The following is an 8659-nucleotide window of genomic DNA, read 5'->3' on the forward strand; positions in this document are numbered from 1 at the left end:
TTTATTTAAAAATATTAAATCATCGCAGTTTTGCATTTCAGGCAACATTCCTAATTAATAACAACCAAATGTTACATTAAGTAGAACAACCTAAGAGACAATGAAGTGTTGATTAGCTTTGATGGAGAAAGGCTCCTTCAGATATGGCATTCCCAGGTTCCTGACTTCTCCCTGATCATATGAGGTCAGTGTAAAAGAAAGGCCTGAGCGGGTAGCTGAAGGGGATAATACAACTCTCTATGAGGAAACTTTTGGCAACATTAATAAAACTCATACTTCCATTGTCAAAATCAACAAACACACCAATCCGCCCCATGGTTTCTCTACATACTGAGAGAGCATTAGGGACGTGGTGAAGAGATGATAACGATTATCCTCCTTCACGCATGAAAGAACTATGTCCTCAGACTCGATCACTGAGCAGTTCTTCCTTATCCAAGAATCCTTATTACAAACTCCAACAGCCCAGTCCTAAGAGTCATCCACATCTGTCTCCCAGTAGAGTTTTCCAGAGGTGAAAGCCTGGGATCCCCATGCAGCAGAGCAGTTAGATCTTCCAGAAGGAAAAGGTGCCTCTTGAAGCTCATGACTAAGCCACTAACTTCTCACTTCATCAAACAGCATGCTATTCTGACTGCTTATTTCATAATTGAAAGAAATTTCCACTGTGGAAAGAAGCATCTCCCAGTCAAGATCAGTTTTTAAATTCCTATGGAATGAGAAGGTCACTGTATCTAGAGTGTCAATGGAAAAATAGGCCAAGACTATAAGGGAAGTTCTAGCCTGAAAATATCAGACTGAGGAGTATCAGTGGATGTGCAGAAGACAAAAACGCCTCACAATGTCAATAGACAAAAAAAAAAAAAGTCCAAAAACATCAGAGCATGTACAAGGGAGGGAGGTCATGCCATCTTCTGGATGGTTGCTTTTCATGACACATTAAAATCCAGAACTGTCCATTGATGGCAGTCCATAGACTATAATTTACCTCCACCATCCCTTTTCTCAGACATAAATAAATGGTGATTGCTCTCCAGGCATGTTATAATGTTTGTTTAGCAAACAAATTTAAACTGAAGAATAGTATCTGAGTATGCTTTTTAGAATGGGTCTCCTACTAAGAATCCTTCTTTCTTCTCTGCCTGCTTCCTTCTCCTGCCCCTCAGAGGTACTTGCCTCTCTCACCCACAACCTGGCATAAACTAGTCCATTCACTTCAATAACTTTGTGTGTTTGAAACCTAAAACCATAGGTAGTTGTCTTCTAGCCACTTATGAACTGAGCCTTGCAACACATACTTCCCTGAGTCTCAGGGAAGAAGCAATGCTAATTTGTGACAGATGGAGCAGTAAAACATACACAACGTGCTTGCACAGAAAATATCTAATCCTTCTATAAATTAGGTTCTCACATTGTTAGAAACACCATGGTCTCTTTCACAGCCCTCATGGAGCTCTGATTTGCAGTGAGGGCCACATTTACCTTGTCAATATATCTCCCAAATCCTGTGAAGAGAATAAAAAGAAAAGTTTAGAATTATTTGCAAATTGGTGGTTCTGCCAACCTAGTCTTCAGGTTTGAGCAAGTTCAGAAGGTACCACCCACCCACCACCATGGTTTTTTGGTAAATTGAGTTTTCCTTTCCTCTCTAAGGATAATCGCAGCACAACATGTGGATAGAATCTGAATTCATCAACAATTCTCAATGAGTTCAGAAACCTGAGGGTGAATGGATAAAGAGAAGGACGTGAGTACAGACTGTAGTGATACAACAGTCAGCTGTCTGCAAAGTGGTCTTTCCCAGGACTTATCTCCAAAGGGTAATGTGCCCCAGAACAAGGGCAATTCAAATCTAGAATTTTAAAATGGAAGGAAGAAGTAAAAGTTAGCTCTTCCTAAATTTCTCCATAATGCCCAGCTGGAGACGGAATGCTTGTGAGGAAGTTGTTCCTTTCTTTACACAAATGTTACATATTTCAGAATTAGAAGCTACGAGATGAGATCTTCCTAAAATTCCTAACCAGGCTTTCAAACTGGTATCTATCCTCTAACCCTAGTTTCTGCCTTTCTTGTCTCTCAATTTGATTTTCTCCTCCTATCTAATGCCACAGGCTTCCATTCTGCCCTCCCATTTTAAGGATATTAATTCTCATTCTTTTGCGTATCTTTTCCCATATTTATCTATTCATTCTCTCTTCCACCCACTTTCTTTCTTCTTTTCTTTAGCTTTTCATCATGTTCGATTTTGTTTTGTTTTGTTTTTGAGAAGTGGCTGATATATTAGGGTTTATTTTTCTTAGCTAAGATTCATGCTACCTCACATTACAAAGGCAGATTACCGTACTCTTCCATACTGATAAACCACTCACAGCATCTCAAGGAACACCACAATTTCAGCTCAAGTTCTTCAGGGACAAAAATCCAGCCAGTGTGTCACAGCTGGTTCTGCAGAAAACAGTCTCATACTTACATTCCACTCTCTGGCTATTTGTCTCTCCTTATTTAGATTTCTCTGATTTTCTTGGCTCTTTTGCCATAAAGACCTGGTTTGCTTTAACAGTTTCTCCTGCAAAAGAATCATGAATAGGAGTATCAGAGAAGTCAATTTTGTACATTTCATACCTTAACGAATGCATAGAGGCAAAGGTTGATGTACTTTAGGGCGAGTGGAAGGACCATAATGTTTCCCTGTTTACCCTCCGTAATTATCAAATCTGGGAAATTGCAAGCTGTAGAATCACAAAATTTGGTATCATTATTTGCCTAAGGAAACTGACAAATGAGAATTTTATGTAACATGGCTAATTTTGAGATAAACTTCTTTCCACAGAATTTGGGTCTTCTGATGCTGTTTTTGTTGTGTGCCATCAAGTGGATTGGGACTCATACCTATGCTATAGGACAGAGTAGAACTGTCTTTTAAGGTTTCCTAGTCTGTAATCATAGAAGGAGATTGCCAGGTCTTTTCTCCCTCGGAGCTGCTGGTGGGCCGAACTGTCAACATTTTGCCTAGCAGCCAAGAGCTTAACCACTGTGGCACCAGAGTTCCTCTACTGATGCTAGTTCCCTGCGATAGGTTCTGGAGAAGCAGCTCAGACTCCCTCCCAAGAGTTTCTAGATCAATGCCTTGTTTGCAGAGACACTAGGGCCTGGCATCAGCCTAAGCCAGGTAAAAGATGGAGGGAGGTTCTGAGAAGTAGGAGGAACTGCCAGGAGGAGGCAGCATGTGAGTAGTTGGGCAGGCACCTACGAGGCCACCATCCTTTTGTCTGACTCCTCTGATTTCTTGCAGTTTCTCTGGTTTCAGTCTTCCAGGGATAGGACAATAGGTGAGGTCTGGCTCTGGAGTCAGATAGTAGGGATTTAGCAAGGACAGTGTCCCTATGGGAAAGGGACACAGCTGGGCCTGTGCCTGGGTGCATGGGGAACAAATGCGTGAGGAGGGTAGAGTTGGGAGTAGCTTTTGGGACCTGCAAGCCTCAAGGATGTCCAGAGTAAGACATTCCTGCAAAGTGAAAGATTAGATGTTGCAAGGGGTGGGGGGGGTATAGCTGTTGCAAAGGGGCAGAGGTGGTTTTTCTGTTGTGACCGCTGGACAGAACATGCTCCCCTGTTCGCTTCAGAAACAAGCAATGGCTGCCCAGGGAAGAGTTCCCGTGCTCTGGAAGAAAGGAAGTAGAACTCTTCTCTCTGCCCCTCTGTGGAGCTAAGCCCAACCACACAGACAGAGAGGTCTACAGGGCTTCTTGCATCCTAGAGGGCCTCCTGGTGGCCCAGACCCCAGAATTCCCTCCCTAAATCAGTGGCCACCCAGGATTTCCTCCCTGGTGTGTTTTTTTCTCAGGGCCAATCATGTCAGCTCTATGCCAGTGATATTGCCATTCCCAGGCCAGCATCTTTAAAGATCACTTTTCTCTCTTTTTATGACATAGTTTATAACTTTCATTATAACAAAACCCAAATGATGGAAAAAATGACAAAGAAAGAATATTTGAAGAATAAATAACTCATATTCCAATTTTGGTAAAATTTGATAATCAAACCTATATGCCTTCCTCTCCTAATGTGTGTCTCCCCAAAAGTTTTAGTGCTTGGGATACAGAGATTTTAGAAGGACAAGGAACCACCTGGCCTCTAAACCTTGCATAGGAGCCCTGGTGGGTCAGTGGCTAAGTACTAGGCTCCTAACCAAAAGGTCTTCGGTGTGGACCCACCAGCCATTTGGCCACACCACCGGAGAAGGATGTGCTCATCATTTCCCATAAAGAATACAGCTTAGGAAACAATATGGGACAATTCTCCTCTGTCCTATGGGGCCACAATGAGTCAGAATCAACTCGATGGCACACAGGGTTTGATTTTTTGAAAACTTCCATGATACATGTACAGATATTTCAAGTATGATGCTAGTAAGGCTTTGTTGTTATTGTTAGGCTCAAGAAGACAAAGTAAAGAAATATGATGACATGTGCAAAGACCTGGAAATAGAAAACCAAAAGAGAAGAACACACTCAGCATTTCTCAAGCTGAAAAAAATGAAGAAACAATTCAAGCCTCAAGCTTCAATCCTGAAGGATTCTACAGCGAAAATGTTAAAGGACACAGCAAGTAAGGCTTTACGCTTCTGCTTTTAAAAGTGATCTTAGATTCCGAAGCACAACTACTCACTCATAGGGGGCCCACAGTTTTTAAAAACACCCGAAAGGATTTCTTTTTATTTCTTAACCAACTTTCCTAGTACCATCCTTTCTGTTCTGAAGTAAGAGATATATATTTAATAATAAAATATCATTCCAAAATATTCATACAGGTTCTTTAGGAAATACGGGATTAAACTGAGTTCATTTTATTCTTTTGCTTTTCTGTGTTTTACAAAATGTTGGTGATTTACATGTAATACTCGGGTAAACCAAAAACATAAAATTGAAATGTGCTCATGTTGCAAGACTTCGAGGGCTTTATCCCATCTTTGGTTCCTTTCACCTTTCACACAACCTTGTGAGGAGCTCCTTCACTAAAATCTCTTAAACTCCCTTTTTATAGTCTATTTCCCACTTTCCTCACTGATAACGTCTATTTTTACAACCTCTTAATTGCTATTTTACTCTCTCAATTTTATTTTGGTAACTGGTTGGATACACTGAGATGAGGAAAAATAGGAGGAATCAGATCTGACATTTGTTTACTCTCCAGTAACTGTCAGGTATTTTGATGGGGTTTTGTAAAGGATGTAAAACTTTGGCTGAGGATTAAAGATGAGTAACAGTTAACCAGAGAAATACTTTAAATGTTACATAATTCTCACTGAATCCTTTCCATTTGAAGGAAGAATCAGTTTGGTTCCTCAGAAAGCATTTATTCCCAAGCGCAGGGTCCAAAAGAATCCATAAATCAGTCATTTAATTCAGGTTCAGGTTTTGATATGCAACTCATAAAAAAACTTTACAACAGCATGCATTTTCTGGGAGGAGAGGGAGGGCTACCTGGCTCCAAATAGAAGCTGGCCACCCTCAGGGCACTATGGACTGAAAGTCACTTCCCTTTTAGCTATTTCTCTTATTTGAATGTTTTTATTCCTTCCCCTGAAAATTCCTCTTATCCCAAGCCTCTTGAATAAGTGGCCAATCTTTTTTTCTTGCTTCTATTTTTTATTTAAGGTAGTTCTGGTGAGATTGGATAGAAGGTCAGCTGGGAAAAGAGGATAAGTGTAGATGTAGCATCTGAAAACTAAGTGTAAATTTAAACTCAGAGATTGGGCAAATTTTTATTTATATTGCTAAGGCTAAATTATCTACTCGACGGCACTCGGTTTTTTCGGTAAGGTTAAACTAAATCACACAAGGAATGTATCTCAAGTAGGGTGAGTTTTTCTCATTCATTCCAGGAAGAGAATAATTTTTTTTTTTCTCTTTCTCTTCAGAACAATAGTATCACAAACACTGTAGGACTTTAAGAAATAATTCACTTGCTGAATCTTGAAAGTGAAGAAGGTTGAGCTCCTATTGAGGTTTCTGGATATCTAGGATCATAAAAGTGGCCCAAAGACTTAAAAATGTCATTGCCTAAAGGCCAAGATCACTGGTCTGAAGAAGATGCCCTAATGTTACTGGAAAGTGTGGAGAATAACCTCCCTCCTAATGATAAGCAAAAGTTCAAAACAACTCAGTCACATATGAACTGGGAAAATGGTAGCTTTCAGAGTTTTTTCTGGAGAAATGTACAAAAACATAGGGTTGGAGATTTCTTATAATTTAAGGAAGTCTAGTACTTTGAAAGAATTAGTCCTGGAAGCTGAGGAACATGTTAAAAATCTCTCCAAAATGAAAAAATATAAGAAACATCTGGACTTCCCCCAAGGAGAAGTATTCCCAGTACTCCCAAATGCACCCTGAGCTGAGCAACCAGGAGCTGGCCAAGGTTCCATCCAAGGAATTTAAAGAGCTCCCAGAGAAGATGAAACTCAAATATATTCAAGATTTCCAGAAGGAGAGAAAGGAATTTGAAGAAAAACTGGCTCAATATCAGAAAGACCACCCTGATCTCATCCAGAACTGCAAGAAATCCGATGCCCCCAAGAAGTGCCAGACTCAAACCCAAAAGTGTTCTCAGAGAAATGTGAACAAAATGAGGTCTTCTCTGGAGACTGGTCACTTCACAAGGAGTTGAAATTCCACAGAGAGTACAAAAAGCACCCCCCATGGATGGATACCGCAAGTTCTACCAGGATATGTGGTTGAGTAGGGAGCCCATGAGAGAGCGCAGGGTGGAGATTGGTAGATGCTGGCAGCACATCCCACAGACCCTGAAGGACCATTTTAAGAACCTGGCTGAGGAGCTGCTGAAGTAGTCTGAGGTGGACCTTTACCTTCTCTTTTGAGCTCTCTGAATTCCTGCACTGCAATTGGGTTGAGAAATATTTGATAGGTGCCATGAAGGAAACTATCCAACTCCTAGGATGTCTCTCACCCACTCCTTGAGGGAAGGAGTTGGTCATTTCCAATCCTAGTAGTTGTCAGAGTCATGTGGGCTGCAGTATTTATGTCTGTATATTTAACTCATAGCTTTCAATGTTATTTTTATTTCTGAATTCAAAAAATAAAAATTAAAAATGAGTACTTAACTGGTTCATTTGAATGAGCTTCTCCATACAATCAGTGCCCTCTTATTTGGGGCACTAGTTTTCCAGGCAATGTTTGCATTTATTCTGGGAAGAAATCCCATCTACTTTCTGCTGCTCCAGGTGCAACTGAATCTCACCTTCAGCATACTTATAGTGTATATACTCTACATATAGCATATATAGATATATATACACACATAGGTACATATTTATGTGTGTATATATATATACAACATGTATAGTATATTTTTATATATATACTATCATTTCCAAGTATATATCATATGTGTATGTATATCATATTATATGTATATGAATTTCTCCCGCAGATCTCCTGCCAGTCTCTTGGTTCTGCTGCCTGTACTGCTGGTATTTTTCTGCTGCTGCTTCTCACTGTCTTGCCGTTTCACTGCAAAAGCATTCTCTATGTCTCCTGGATCTGGGAGGGTCTCAGCACAGGGGTTCCTGGTCCAAAGGACTTGCCCCACTCCTGGCTGTCCTTTCACGGTAGTTCTGAGATCCTCATTTGCACAGACCCACCGAATCACTTAGGCGGGAGTTACAAAGCCAGGACAAGAAAGGGCATACAAAATCAATCCGTGGCACAGCAAACAACAACAAACAAATCGAGACTCACTGATTCTTCTTAACTATGAGCTTCAGAGAGGGATGACTGGGCAGGATCAAGCTTCCTTGGTCTCCAGCCTCTGAGGCTTATGTTGCTCCCCTCCCAACCTGGCAAAATCCCTTCAGTACAAAAGAAAGCGCGATAAATAATGTGAACGTTGATAAGGTTTAAAATAAGAAAATGATGTCTTAATAAAGTTATCAGAAATCAGATGAATCCCCGTCGTTAAAGAACCATAAACAAGTTTTCTCTATTGCACAGGAATTTGAGAAAGCCTGAAGATGCGGGCCATCAACAAAATGGGCTGACACAGCAGCTGCAACAATGCGCTCACACATAGCAAAAATGATGAGGACAGTACATTATTGGGCAGGGTTTTGTTCTGTTGTGCATAGGGTCCCTGTGAGTAGGAGCTTACTCAAGGGCACCTGAAAACAGCAACAGGAAGGTATTTCAAAGAAGAGTACAGGGAGCTGGTGCCTCAGAGCAAGGGCAATCTCATCTTACTGGTGGAGCCATTGCTTGTTTCTGGAGCAAAGAGAGTTTCTTCTGTCTAGCGGTCTCGAGAAATAAATAGCTCCCTTTTCCCTATGATTTTCAGTCACACATTTCCCTCCTCCCAGACTTCCCTCAGATCACCCCTCCCCCATCTGACTGGTTCCATCCACTGGTGCTGGAGGATCAGGAGATCCCTGGGGCTTGCAGGTCCCAAAACGTCACTTCCCACCCTCCTACCCCCACCCCCTATGCAGCCAGACATGTGACTAGCTGGTCCCCTTAATGCAGATACACTCTGCCTGCTGAGTTTCTGCCCTCTGTCCCCAGAGCTGGACCTCGCCTCTTGTCCTATTCCCGGAAGGCTCAATTCAGGGAAAATCCAAGATTTCAGAGGACTAAAGCAAAGGGTTGGT

General features: G+C 41.3%; 1 pseudogene; it reads left to right on the plus strand.

The window, feature by feature from the left end:
- Positions 1-1729: 1729 nt before the first annotated feature.
- Positions 1730-7202, plus strand: LOC100669306 (nucleolar transcription factor 1-like; annotated as a pseudogene).
- The last annotated feature ends 1457 nt before the right edge of the window (positions 7203-8659 follow it).

The sequence above is a fragment of the Loxodonta africana genome, chromosome 7 (genome assembly GCF_030014295.1).
Source record: "Loxodonta africana isolate mLoxAfr1 chromosome 7, mLoxAfr1.hap2, whole genome shotgun sequence".
In the NCBI taxonomy this organism is placed as follows: Eukaryota; Metazoa; Chordata; class Mammalia; order Proboscidea; family Elephantidae; genus Loxodonta; species Loxodonta africana.